Genomic DNA, 626 nt, shown 5'->3' with positions numbered 1-626 from the left:
ATCAGTAAATATAATATTATGTATGCACATTTCTTTAAGAAAATTCCTTGAGGCATCAATTTTTAAAGTTCAAAGAAATGTAGTGATGGCATATGGTCATGATTATCTGTGCATAAAGAGGCACATGTTTGTTACAGTTTAACATCACTTAAATGTTATACATCGACATAATGTACTAATGTAATGCATACATTTCAGTGTCTCTGTAAATGTACAGAAATGCACTTATGGTAGAACCACACTTTACATAAGAATACCTACTTGTTAATTGACAGGTTTGAATGGATCCTCTAATTGCATCGACAATACACAACAATGGTAGACAATTGTGTGCATATTGGTGATGCATGTGATAACAAGTAGGAATCTCTTTTATTATCATCATCTTGTCTTCATTCAGTGCAAATATATACAATATTAAAATAGGAATTGAAGGAGGAAGGTGCATTTACAGCTTCAGGCGGAATTCAGAAGCTTTTACTTAATATCCTTGTTTGAATGATTTCTGGCGTACTAATGACTCTCCATGGCACGACCACATTCACAGGAGGTGGAACAATAGCATGTGCATCCCCTGCAGCACATAAAGACAGCTGTACACATCTCTTTAATCTGTCACATCCAGA

The sequence above is a fragment of the Sinocyclocheilus grahami genome, unplaced genomic scaffold (assembly GCF_001515645.1).
Source record: "Sinocyclocheilus grahami isolate Dianchi unplaced genomic scaffold, SAMN03320097.WGS_v1.1 scaffold239.1, whole genome shotgun sequence".
In the NCBI taxonomy this organism is placed as follows: Eukaryota; Metazoa; Chordata; class Actinopteri; order Cypriniformes; family Cyprinidae; genus Sinocyclocheilus; species Sinocyclocheilus grahami.
This window is presented reverse-complemented; position numbering follows the sequence as displayed.